The sequence below is a fragment of the Dreissena polymorpha genome, chromosome 3, assembly GCF_020536995.1.
Source record: "Dreissena polymorpha isolate Duluth1 chromosome 3, UMN_Dpol_1.0, whole genome shotgun sequence".
In the NCBI taxonomy this organism is placed as follows: domain Eukaryota; kingdom Metazoa; phylum Mollusca; class Bivalvia; order Myida; family Dreissenidae; genus Dreissena; species Dreissena polymorpha.
Genome location: NC_068357.1, coordinates 138,375,513 through 138,388,625, shown reverse-complemented (window position 1 = coordinate 138,388,625; position 13,113 = coordinate 138,375,513). Strand labels below are relative to the sequence as shown.

General features: G+C 35.0%; 1 protein-coding gene across 2 annotated transcripts in view; it reads right to left on the bottom strand.

Annotated features, from left to right (window-relative positions):
- LOC127871639 (uncharacterized) overlaps positions 1 to 12,912 on the bottom strand; it is a 34,599-nt gene extending 21,687 nt beyond the window's left edge. For both annotated transcript variants that reach the window (XR_008045486.1, XM_052414754.1), the window contains exon 1: positions 12,765 to 12,912. The gene's annotated coding sequence lies outside the window, so the exon portion shown is untranslated. The remainder of the gene's footprint in view (positions 1 to 12,764) is intronic.
- Positions 12,913 to 13,113: the final 201 nt, after the last annotated feature.

The window sequence follows — 13,113 nt, the reverse complement described above, 5'->3', positions numbered from 1 at the left end:
TTTAAAACATCTATCCAAAAGGGTTTGAAATTCTGTTAGATATATATTCCAAATATAATTAAAGCTGCAATTAAAGCGTTTATAAGTATTCAAATAAAGTGTTATTATAAACCACCAATTTCCTCAAAAGGATTGTATTTTTTGTAACCTTGAAAGTTTCAATGCTGGAATAAATGCATACAAATTGATCATTTTTAAACCCCATTCACTTTATTCTTTAACCATTGTTGTAAGTTTGATTTTGATATGCCCGTCACAGCTAAACATTATAATTTAAAGTTTGTATTGAGTTTAAAATTGAATTTGGTGGGTAGGCAGTGATATGAACAAGTGATTGAAAAATGACACAATAAGTGCTTTCACAATTAAAAGCTTCCCAATCGGTGTTAAAATTCTTCTTTTCCAAGTTTTCAGAATATTTTTCTTATTAACATTGTGTCATCGTAATTTATTTTGATCATTATTGATTGGTCAACATTGAAATATTCCAAGCATTTGAAAGCTGTGCTGCATCCAATTTAACTCCCTTTTGTTTTTATGGTATCGGAAATATAGTTTTACTTGCCAATCCATACAACATTTGTTTTATCAAAATTTACATTAAGCCCTGAAATATTTGTAAAATCCTGCATGCCATTAACCGTTTTATTTCATCATTGTTCAGTACCATCTTATAAAATAGTAGTATCATCCGCAAACTGGGATAATTTATGTTTAATTTTATGAATACCTTTTATATTCGTGTTATGTTTCAATACAAGTGACAAAAGTTCAGCGCAGTGTATAAAAATATAACATGAGATGTGATCACCTTGTCGTCAATCCATTTGAAGAGGGAAACATTAGATCAGTGACAAAACTGAGAAACAGCTGATTCAAAATCTTAATATATGACCTGAAATAATTGTTTTATGTCTGGGCGGAAATTAAAGAAAGAAATTGTATTTTGTACAAAGAACCACTCCAATGAATTGGATGCCTTTTCGAAGTCTATAAGAGAAGTAAACCTGGGATCTCATTTTCTGCAGCGTAGTGCATAATGTCATAAATTAACCATGTATTTTTCCCTATGTTTCTCGCTTTAATGAAACCAGTCTTCTTGTTTTGAATTAACTTGTCAATATTTTTTTAATTTATTGGCTTTTACTCCAGAGACAATTTTAAAAAACAGTATTTAAAGCCGGTCGAGTTGATATTTCTCACAACAATTTTGTTTTCTCATCTGACCAGAATTGATTAGTATTCGTCTGATATATTCTAAAGCTTAACTCTTCCATACTGATTTTCGCAAAAATGGTGCCGAAAAATGTAAAATTCACCAAAAATATGAAACCTAATCATGTACATAACGGAATCATCAAGACTATTATTAGCCTGTGACGTATACACGCTTTGGGTCACGTGAACGCCAATTTCACGGGATTTCGACTTCCGCGCTTTTCAAAACAAAAAAGAAGTACTAAATCACAGGTGTTGGGCGCGTGGCCAAGTCACTTAAACGCTATCAATATGTCATAAGACAACATGTTTCATCATTTTGACAAAAAAGTCTGATATAATATATATATATATAATCTGTTGACACCAGAATATCACCTACATCAACATGTTTAAACCACTAAGTGCCTAAACGACGGTTGATTTTAGTAAACTATGAACCATTTTGTTGTGAAAGGTTGCCTCGTGACGAAATATGATCACGAACGGCTACTTGCCAACATAAAGCACAAGAAAACACTTCTTGAACTCGTAGAAATGCCAGGTCGGCTCTCGTCTGAAGGAACGTTCAGTGCCGATTTTTACAAGAGTAAAACTATCGAAATATCCCAGCGATGGAACATAATCCACATTGTTACAATAAACAAATACGAAATTATCAACTTTCAACACAGATTTGTCCTTTTGTTTGCGTTATAACGTCGACATCGTTGTAAATCGTTGTAAATTGGGAAGTAATTATCGGAAATTTCGAGTCCATCTCCGTGTCGATTAGATGCTCAAGGTAAATACGGTTCTCGGTTTCAGATATTCGGTAACTCTGAGGCGCGGAACCAATAGTTGGATAAATAGCGTAAGGTAAAGGACGGAACATCTGACACGGACAAAAGCCAAATCTGTGATTTAGTAGTTCTTCTTTGTTTGGAAAGCGCGGACGTGGAAATAACGTATATATCAGACTTTTTTTTCAAAATGATGAAAAATGTTTTTTTAGGACATATTGATAGTGTTTAAGTGACTTGGCCACGCGCCCAACACCTGTGCTCCGAGTCTGTACATCTATTTTATTTCACGTGGTTTTACATGTGGCCCGCGCGTGTTTAAATTTAGATCATTTCTGTCCATGGAAATTGAAAAGCTTTATCTTTGTACTGCATTTGGGCATTTCTTGACCGATTTTGACCACATTTTTTGCACATCTGACACAAATACCATCACATTTTGACTCATAATCACTTTTTTGCGACACACAACAAAAATGGAAAAATATACCAACATCAACTCGGCCGGCTTTAAAAGAGTTGTTGGGCGCCAATTTTGAATAAAAAGTCATACTTTTAGATAACTTATTATTTTTTAACTACTACTACTATTTCGACGACTACTTCTTCTTCTATTACTATCACTACTACTCCTACTAAATTTTGCAACGTTTGACACGCCATTAAAAGCACTTACACTGAAAAGTAGTTAACATTTACAACCAGTCACATGTTTTTAAATTTCCCCATTAAATATAAACCGAGGCAATAAATAATGGTTTAAGTAAACACTTATGTCTTTTAGCCACTTTTGGAACACTCAAAAAGCTTTAAATATTCCCCTTAGACACTTAAAACATCAATAAATTAGGCCTCACAGCCCAAAGCCTAGACTAAATTTACAAGAACACATAAATCACTTAGCAAATAAACGAACGATATTTTTTAATAGTTACAGTTACTTGTTTAAGGAATATAATTATAAATATTGTTCCGCCTTGCTTGCTGTTTACATAGTCCACTGCAATAAAGTTTATTTTTCCCTAAAGTATCAGTGTCTGGTATAGAACAAATATATTAAATCATCCAGCACTCAAGAACTGTTGAAGCACTGAGTGCTTACGTAACTTGCTGTTGATATTTAGTAAATTTGAATAGTTCAGGGTTTTGAAAAAAAGGCTGTAATACGTGCCTGATCACTATACAAACATACCCGATCCGAAAAGTTAGTTAAGAAGAAATATTGTTCATTTAATTTTCAATAAAATGTTCGATGTGTGCTCAATTGCAAACACATGCAATGTTAAAAGCATTCAAAATAATCGCTTTATTAAATAAACCCACTTAACGTCTGTTTTGTTGAAATAGGTAATTTGTTTTACAAAGCTAAATTCCGATATACCTTATGTAGTATTCATGGGTAGAGTTTGCTGTCTAGCATTTATTGAAATACCTGTAGTTGGCATAAAGTACTTACAAAATCATGAGTCGCATTTAGTGGATTTGAATATCATTTCGCGCAATCAATATCACAACATTACGTTTTCAACCAAAGGTACCATATAAGAGCGTAATAAAACATAATTATATCAGCTGTATACAGAGAATAACTTGACATATGTGTAATTTACATTTTTAGAAATTTTATCACATATTTCCCTTGCGGAAAGGTAGGAAATATCTATCAGATAACACCTTTATCGAAGCGCCGTACTAAAACGTGACCATTTGTAGTGATCAATTTAAACATCTTTATTTATAATGTTAAATCAGCAAAAGATGTGTTAGCCCCTTCAAGTATGGCCTTCGCGTTTTAGCTATGCTGGGAGGCTTTGCCTGCGACCGCCAGATTCACACTGTGTTTTTTGGTAAGTAATTGTTGATTTTATTATGAAGTTATTTTCATGACAAGCTGCATCGCACTCATATATTACACTTGATTCCCAAGTCATGGAGAGGGGATAAATGGCATAAGAATTTAAAATAAGAAAATAATTACACCACTTGAGGGATGGTGCATTGGGTCATTTGGGACATATTTAGTATTGGAAGTTGGTACCTATCATGAAAAATACTCCCCTCTCCCCTAAGCAAAAAAAATGCATGAACATGTTGTTGTTTTTAAGTTTTAACCTCTTTCATCATGAAACATAATATTACATTTTGAAAGAACACTTGTTTACACCTGTCAGATGTTGAAAAGTTCTAATGACGTTTGTTAGTACAAACAATTACATAAATATAATTTTGTTGACCGTAAGCAAACCATCAACATCTCCCCAAAAATGTCCATATTTAACACATGTAAGACAAGCAGTTACACTGTGCTCGCAGGTATTTTATTTCCTTTTTAATGCAAAATAATAACATTAATTTATAATAATATTATTATACTGTAATGTAGCTTGGTTTGTGCAAGATTCCATCCAAATTAGTCATACTTTAAACTATAATGTGTAGTTAATTAAGATCATTAATCTTTTTGCAGAAAAGTCACATTAGTCTGAGGACTTACATCATCACGAATGACGGAGCCAAGAAGCCTTCTAAAACAAGATCTAGCGAAACTAGAATCCCGCACAAAAATCCCTACACTCCAGAGTGTCACAGGCATGATAAGGTACCACCTTGACATGGGCAATGGGAGAATTTGAGACATCATGGGAAGTGGCATAACAGGTCTACGCCAAGTACTACCACTACGCTGTGTTCTGTGTATCATTGGGTACTACCCAAAGAAAGTTATAACATTTCTGAAAACAATTCAGTGAATGCAAAAAGAGGAATGGGACGAAATATAAAAAAAGTCAGTTGATGTTTAACAATACAAAGATTTATTTCATACAAAGTCTGAACTCATGTATTTGCCCATGACCTTCTTCACTCAGGAAGGAATGGCGTGTAAGCAAGAGTGAGATGGAACACATGATCATTATGGATACAGTTCCAAGTCCTAGAAGCATTACATCAGCTCTACCACAAATTGAGGCTCAAAGTATGTGTCTAGTTGTGGAAAGACTGGAGCAGGAAGAGAAGGGGAAAATGATTATCCATATAGAGAACCTCCATATAAAGGGATAGGCAAGTTCAAGGGTTACATGTGGGTCAAAACTGCCCATTTCCTCTTACCATCTTACCAATCCATCAAGAGACAGCTGAATTCAAAGCAATGCTTATGGGGGTTAAAATAAAGGCATAAGTCAGAGGAGTAAGTGTGGAGGATGTGTATAAACTTTCAGATGCACATTTGACCGACATTACAGAATACAACAAAGGGTTTTCAAAGCTGTTGGCAACGATGTACAACTTGAAAACACCAACATGGCAGATCGTTTGTGACACTCACGCTACACTGTGCTTCAGCTGTGCTATGAATAAAGTGATGTGGTTGGTGGAAGCTGAAATGACGATGGAGCAAGTAATACATAGTTTTATGGTGGATCTGTACGTATACATCAAGAATTTCAGTGTGGCTGGGTAGGTATTTGACATGTGTCTGAAGTTAGTGGCTCTAGATTACAGCCACACACGCTGGAACCGATACATAGAAATTGTCCTCTTCCTTGAGAAAAGGCAGTAAACAGTGTGCTGTGTTCCTTCAAGACAGTGGGTTTAGGTGTCTCTTTAGGGCAGCAGCAGTCCTTATATACCACTTTGGCCATTAATTAGAGGCAATAAGCTAGAACCCTCACATTAACAATTGCCTGGACTACATCGTCACCGATGTGATAGAGCTTCCCTACCTCAAAGTGGCCCTCGTGGTGTTTGCCTGCTTGGTTGTGCATTTGGTGGAGCCCTTCTATGCCCGAGCCGTAGAAAAGATGCTACTCATTTTCATAATTTCATTCTTACTGCAGACTTAAATGTAAAAGTTCATTCCATGCCATCGTAACTTAATAAAACAAACTTAACTGGTTTTGTGTTGAATATAAATATTTTCCAACGTTTTCAAATTTGTCTCTTAGTATAAGCAGACTGTAAGATAAGCAGGCCATGAGTATCGTTTATTAATACAAAGGCTAACAGTAAGAAAAGCCTATGCATACTTGGCAGAATGTACAAACAAGTATGATGTGTGTGTTCATTTGTTGTTTATTTTCAGGCGAAGGGGGCGGGATATTTTGATACAGAGGTACTTTAAGATGTAACATTTCGTATGTAATTAATGTTAAGTAAATCCTAAATAGTTATGAAAGCATTAATTCAATGGTACATAGGCAAACAGCATGAACAGAATATAAATATTAGGCAAAATGTGCAGAAAATGCCACTCATTGTGTTCATTTTTTCATTTTCAAGGGAAGGGGCTTATTTTCAAGATACAGACTTACTGTTGGTGTCAAAGTTCGTGTATTGATACTATTAATCAAGTCGTAAATGGGTGCATTGAAAGTTTGTACTTGATAAGTATCCCCTCTCCCTACCTAAGTGTCCACCGTTCATATGCGCTACACGCGACAATGCTGAAGAATATTTATCCTGCCTCTGTTGCAAACATTGACCTCATAAAGCAGGGTCGAATACACTAGTTGATATCCGGCAGTACCTCGAGTGACCGCGATATACCGTAAGTACGTATTCCTACGCGCCGAACATTCCTAACATGTTCGAATATTTGACCTCCTAAACTTATTGAGACGCTTCAGTAATGTTATCGTTTTATTATATGATCCTATTTCGTTTTTCTTTCAAATATATAACCGAACAAGCTGTCCGTATTTTTTTTTCATTAACTTGATTTTGCAATTTATGACGTACCTAGTGTGACGTCATTTCTCTGACGAAACATACTAGTTTAAGCAAGACTTTCTGGATTTTAGGAACAATTTTGACGTGGTGGTTTTTAACAGTAATACAAAATTAAAAGCATAGATCGAATCCATTACGTATTTCGTTTTTTTTTGTTTTATCTTGCATTATTCCTAACTTCGATAGCCTTTTTATGAATAAAATAACTCGCTCATACAGGATTACGATTTCGAAAATCGTGTTTTGGGTCAGACTAAGAGTCTGAGAGTGGTAAACATTCGATTCAAACGCTATCAAAAATAGTGTGGTTTATTATACATTTCGATAACGGGATGGAAGAACCACAAGTGGAAGTAACGTATCCTGGATAGTATATGGGCGAAGGAACCCAATATATTCAAATATATAAATTCATGTGTAATGAGACAAAAATTGACAAAGCCATGAAAACAAATCCATACCCTCTGATATTAGAATCATAACAAGGTCATTATCTAGAATTTATCATAGGCCTGTCTTTGCGTGCCGCATAAATGCCAAAAATAGCTTTAATCCAAAGCATCCCTTGGTCCTCTTATGAGCAATTGAACAACCTTTCAAAAGAAAATACTTCAAAGAAATCTTTCCAGCCGTTTACTCATAGTCGGCCGATAACCAAGCAAAACTTCGAGCCCGTTTGTCCATGAGAATAAATCTTGGATAGACTTTCGAACAATATTTTGAGTTTTCTCCTTTTAATCGATAGCTCGCGTCCTATTCATTTAAAACAACGAGGCATGTCATATAATGCATGCATATGTAACCACTTACCCCTAAAACTATTTCTAAAAGTTTATATTTTCTTTGCAACAACTGTTTTAACCCTATTTGATTTACTTGAAAACGAAAGTCGCCATTCATTTCCGCTGCTAGAATCACGTGCTCTTGAACCCGGCTTAGCAGTGAATAACACTGAAAGAGCCAGGCGCAGAATCATCCAATCAACATCAACAACGACGCTTTGACAAATGTAAATAAATGAAAAAAACTTACTCATTTTGATTGTATTGGAATTAGTTTTTTAGGGTAAGTGGTGGGAAAAACAGAAAATGGATTTCGATAAATGGGTTAACAAACAAGAAATGGAGGTGCATATTGTTGTAACCTTATTGTTATAAGCCTTGTATGAAAGTTGTCATTCAGGTAAATAAAATTGAGTTTTTGTTTCGCTGTTGCATTGTTTTTTCAATTTCTACCAAGAAAAGTATGTGACAAAATCGGTAGTTATTTGGTCGTTAGAAATGCTGTGTACATGTAGGAGGCCCGACCAAAATAATTGTTTTATGTAAATTAATCATGTGTCTATGATAAAATGTGTTAACGGCATAAGTTAATGAGAAGCAGGATAAATCGAATACAAGGTTGGTGCCGAAATGGAGAAAGTTTATCCGATGACGCTTAGACAAGAAAATTGGGCGAGCTTTAGCGAGCATCTCGGAACCAACCATGTTTTCACTGTATATGTGGAAACGTTATGGCAAAACGTTTAAAATTGCCCGAAATTGACTTGATCTCTTAAATATGGCATTTACTTTGTTTTAAAGAATATGAGTCCCACGCTGTTCACTGATATTAATTAGTTGAAAATTCCTGAATAATGATGAATTGACAGTAAGGGACACAGCTCTTACTTTAGGCAATCCTTCTCGACATGTGAATGCTCTGGGTGAAATAATTGGTAATTAAGTTACTGTCTGTATAATTTCTTTCAACTACATTATGACCGCATTGAAATTTGTGATAGCGCCGCTGTTCGAACGCGCTACACACGGACTTCAATTTGCATGTTAAGAGCAAAGTATCAAAACGTAAGTAAAAAATAATTAAGCTATTTTTTAGGACAAGCTCGCAATGCCGACCGCTACCACATACACTCAACCATTGCGGCAGCAAAATTAAGCTGGTTTCCAGCGGGCTCGAAAATTGAAATACGTGTTGAAAGTTGATATGTTACATTAAATTTAATTGAAACATTTAAAGACCGCCAGAGTAAAAGCTTATCTAACATGAACACGATTGTACAACATTACCAAATAAGAGACATCAGTTTAACACCATTAATGAAATCTTTAAGTGTAACATTAACTGTGAAACACAAACCTTGTTTGGCGACAGTCCATTTGGTATTTGTCATTACGATTTGTATTACTCACATTTCGAAATAGCGAAAAAGTCAAACAAACTAAGTGTTCGGCTTTAAGATGTGCTATGGATAAACGCATTTGAATGCTTGCATTCCACGCTTGTATTAAACACAGCCTTTCAGATTGCGAATTACGCAGTGAAAAACGAGACGTAAAATCACCATTTGATAACCTTAAACATAACATGGACGAACAAGAAGGTTTGCCATGTGCTCTACACTGTGTGTGCGTTTGATGGATCCCCCCCCCCATCCCGTTTCCAATATCATTGGCAAGTCAAGCCTAGCTTATGATAAAGTGAAGTTGAGCAATTGAGACAAAGCTAGTATCATGCATGTTAAAATACACGTTTTACTGCTTAACATTATTACACTTACATTTCAATTTAATAAAAAAATATATAAGCCAATTAAAAACTTTTTTTATTTACATATTATTTGTTAATGTCTCTACTAAGCAAACAAGAAATTCTAACAACAAAAAAACCACATTCAAATGATAACCAACTGTTTGTGAAGCCAAAAAGGTATGATTGTCAATTGGTAAATAAATACTGTCAGTGTGCGCTTTATTGGTTAATTTACCCGTGTATAAATGTGGAATATGAAGACATTTAAATGACGGTGTCTCCGAAAAAAGTCATAAATGTATACATCTGAAATATTTTCTAAAATATAGATGATCATTTTTAAAAATTGTGTTTTTAAGTTCCAACACAGCTGATTAAGTTTGGACCACGTTGAAACTAAAGAAACGATACAAAATATCAATTATATTAAGTAACCCGTCTGTCGGTTACGCATGTATATATAAAGGTCTATATTTAAACGTAATATGTTTACCTTAAACTTTTCGTCAGGAGTTGTATTTATTTGCGTACATCGTATTACAGGTAGCAGTACTGCGTATACTTGACTGTCAATGTAAATAAGGTTGGCTCTAAACGAAAAGTTGAAAAGTATTATCATGTTAACGATTTAAAATACTGCACGCTCAACGTCACTTTAACGCAACATTTTTATAATTCTAATTTCTCAACAAGAGCTGTAAAAAGGCAGTAAATTCGATTTTTCTTCCGCTTAAGGGTATAATATTCATTTTTTATCAATCACTTGATTTAATGACCGCAAAGAAAACTTCAATTTGATTTTTTTTAGCTTTTATCAAGTAAATTTAAAAGTGAAGAGACTGTTTTACTGTTTGGAAAAACAATAATTTGCAAACAAAAGGCGATACTTTCGAAAAAGAATGTATGCATTATAATCAAACAAGTAAAATAACACATATAACAAACAAATTATACAAGAGCTGTCACCATAGGATGACTTATGTCCCCTATAAACGCTTTGATAGAAGTTATGAGCATTTTTCGAAACCTAAACGCAGATTTCGAAGCCTAAACGAGGACCCTAACTCCTAAGTTCAAGGTCAAGGTCACAGGGGTCAATATTTTTGTGCGTGTGGAAAGGCCTTGTCCATATACACATGCATACCAAATATGAAGGTTATATCTCAAGTGACATAGAAGTTATGAGCATTTTTCGAAACATAAACACATATTTTGAAACCTCAACGCGGACCCTAAGGTCAAGGTCAAGGTCACAGGGGTCAAAAGTTTTGTGCGTATGGAAAATTCTTGTCCATATACACATGCATACCAAATATGAAGGTTATATCTCAAGGAACAAAGATGTTATGAGCATTTTTCGAAACCTAAACGCAGATTTTGAAACCAAAACGCAGACCCTTACTTCAAGGTCAAGGTCACAGGGGTCAAAATTTGTGTGCGTATGGAAAGGCCTTGTCCATATACACATGCATACCAAATATGAATGTTATATCTCAAGGGACATAGAAGTTATGAGCATATTTCGAAACCTAAACGCAAAGTGTGACGGAAGGACAGACGGACAGACGGACAGACGCCTCCTTCGGGGCATCAAAATATATGTTGGCTAACTGATAATTATCAGTCGTACTATAATCGACATTGGAAAAAATATTAAGCGTTTGTTACACTTTTCATCGATAACTGACAAACAGACGTTTATAACAGACATAGTACTTAAATTACCATGCACAATTAAATGATAGTCTGATGCTGAGGTCCAGGGTCGAAACCCCATGGCAGGCATATTTTGTGTTGTATAATTTGTCTGGTTATGAAATTTATTTAAAACAAGCAAATTCTTTGAATTGATATCCCCCGCTAAATATGCTTCTGGACACAAAAGTGTTCTGGATGGAAGAACGGATAGACAACGCCAAAAAAAAGCATTTTTTTCAAGATACAAAGGGCCATAACTCCGTTATTAACAGATGGTGTACAATGCCATTTGGCGTACATCATCCTCATATCCATATATATACTCATACCAAGTTTCAATGAAATCCGCCAAAGCACTTCCAAGATATGGCTCCGGACACAAAAGTAGCATTTTTTCAAGATACAAAGGGCCAAAACTCCGTTATTAACAGATGGTGTACAATGCCATTTGGAGTGCATTATCCTCATATCCATATATATACTCATACCAAGTTTCAATGAAATCCGCCAAAGCACTTCCAAGATATGGCTCCGGACACAAACGTAGCATTTTTTCAAGATACAAAGGGCCATAACTCCGTTATTAACAGATGGTGTACAATGCCATTTGGAGTGCATTATCCTCATATCCATATATATACTCATACCAAGTTTCAATGAAATCCGCCAAAGCACTTCCAAGATATGGCTCCGGACACAAAAGTAGCATTTTTTCAAGATACAAAAGGCCATAACTCAGTTATTAACAGATGGTGTACAATGCCATTTAGCGTGCATCATCATCTTATCCATATATATACTCATACCAAGTTTCAATGAAATCCGCCAAAGCACTTCCAAGATATGGCTCCGGACACAAAGGTGCCGGACGGACGGACGGACGGAAAGACGGACGGACGGATAACGCCAAAACAATATCCCTCCGCCTATGGCGAGGGATAACTTTTCACACTACTACAGTTTTGATTGTACATTATTTAACGAAATGCAAAGATATCTGATAGAGTCCTTGTAAAGCTTAACATTTATAAATGAAACACAGAACATGTGATCATGCCTAGAAACTAGATTTTCAATTATTAACTAATTCATTTAGTTGACTTTAATTTACATTGAAAGCAAGGTCGGCATATGAGTTGCCCACACACATAAAATAACTGTACAATCTCATGTTGCTGATCGAAACTATTTTTTAATTTTGTTAAAAATGATTCAACTGGCCCCAAATGCAGTCCCAACGTAGTTCTGCGTGTAAGCTACTTATACATAAAGTGACAGCATAACACCTCAAACCAAACTTTTATATTGTTAGTAAAAGTGGACTTTACCCTCAAGTCCTCAAATGAAGACCCAAATGTTATTTAGGCCATAACCTTTTGAACCAAAGGATATTTGTTAGTATAATCCTGCTAGGGATATTTGTTTTGTTTTTGTTTTTTTTTTCCTTTAGTTTATTCCACTAGCTATTATATTATAAACTTTTTAGTCTCGATATTAAAATTTGTCAATTAATTGCATTCATTGGAAAATTACTCAAATGCCACAATCTGAGAAATATTGCTTTTAGAAGTTTGTTTTTATTTTCAGACTTGTATAGCCTTTATTATAAAACTGTGATTTCGCATGCATTTCAGTAAAATTTCAAACAATAGCTACTAAAATACAATCCATGGACAGACCCGGAAGCTTTTTATCCGTGTAATTAAAATACCGAACTCACATTGTCCAACGTTAGCAAAACGTATACATTCATCAGTTGAATTGCATTATTCATATTTATGTATAAATAATAGTCTACAAACAAACCTGGCTGGTCGACAGTCGAGTTTTCTTTATCAGATCTCATATTCTCATCTGTCTGAATGTTCCAAAGCCAATCAAGTTTCGATTTGATGCGATATGTTACTAATATACATAGATTAAACTATTGATTGTACAGTGCAGGTTTTAACTGCGTGTGTACCACGTTATCATACAATATGTATTGCTTGCAGGTGTATTCTCCGGAACAGTGTTCTATTGCGCGATGATGTTTATTTAATGAACCTGTATTCACATATGTGTGTGCTAGTACGGTCTTTATTGCTGGAAATACGTAATGAACCCGTAATCATCTGCTCCCAAACAATCAAATCAGGTTCGTATATTGGATTAA